Source organism: Papaver somniferum, unplaced genomic scaffold (genome assembly GCF_003573695.1).
Source record: "Papaver somniferum cultivar HN1 unplaced genomic scaffold, ASM357369v1 unplaced-scaffold_23879, whole genome shotgun sequence".
Taxonomy (NCBI): domain Eukaryota; kingdom Viridiplantae; phylum Streptophyta; class Magnoliopsida; order Ranunculales; family Papaveraceae; genus Papaver; species Papaver somniferum.
The window spans coordinates 1-277 of NW_020634240.1; positions in this window are offsets into that span (position 1 = coordinate 1).

Consider the following 277-nt stretch of genomic DNA (forward strand, 5'->3'; position numbering starts at 1 on the left):
TTTCAATCCGTTGTTTTCTCTCAAATGCAATATAATATCTCGCACCCCAGTCTCCTTATAAGTATTTTTTGGAACGATAACCGCAATCTCATCTGTTGTCGGAAGATTATAACGCCTACTATCAGTCGACTTGTTATATTGAAGTGAAACTCTGATATTCTGGTCGGCCGGACTCATCTGGTCTAAAATTGCATAAGCCTGACGATACTTGGTATAAAAAACATTGAATTGGATCATAGTATTCTGAATTTTCTGTAGGACATTCATATTTAACTGA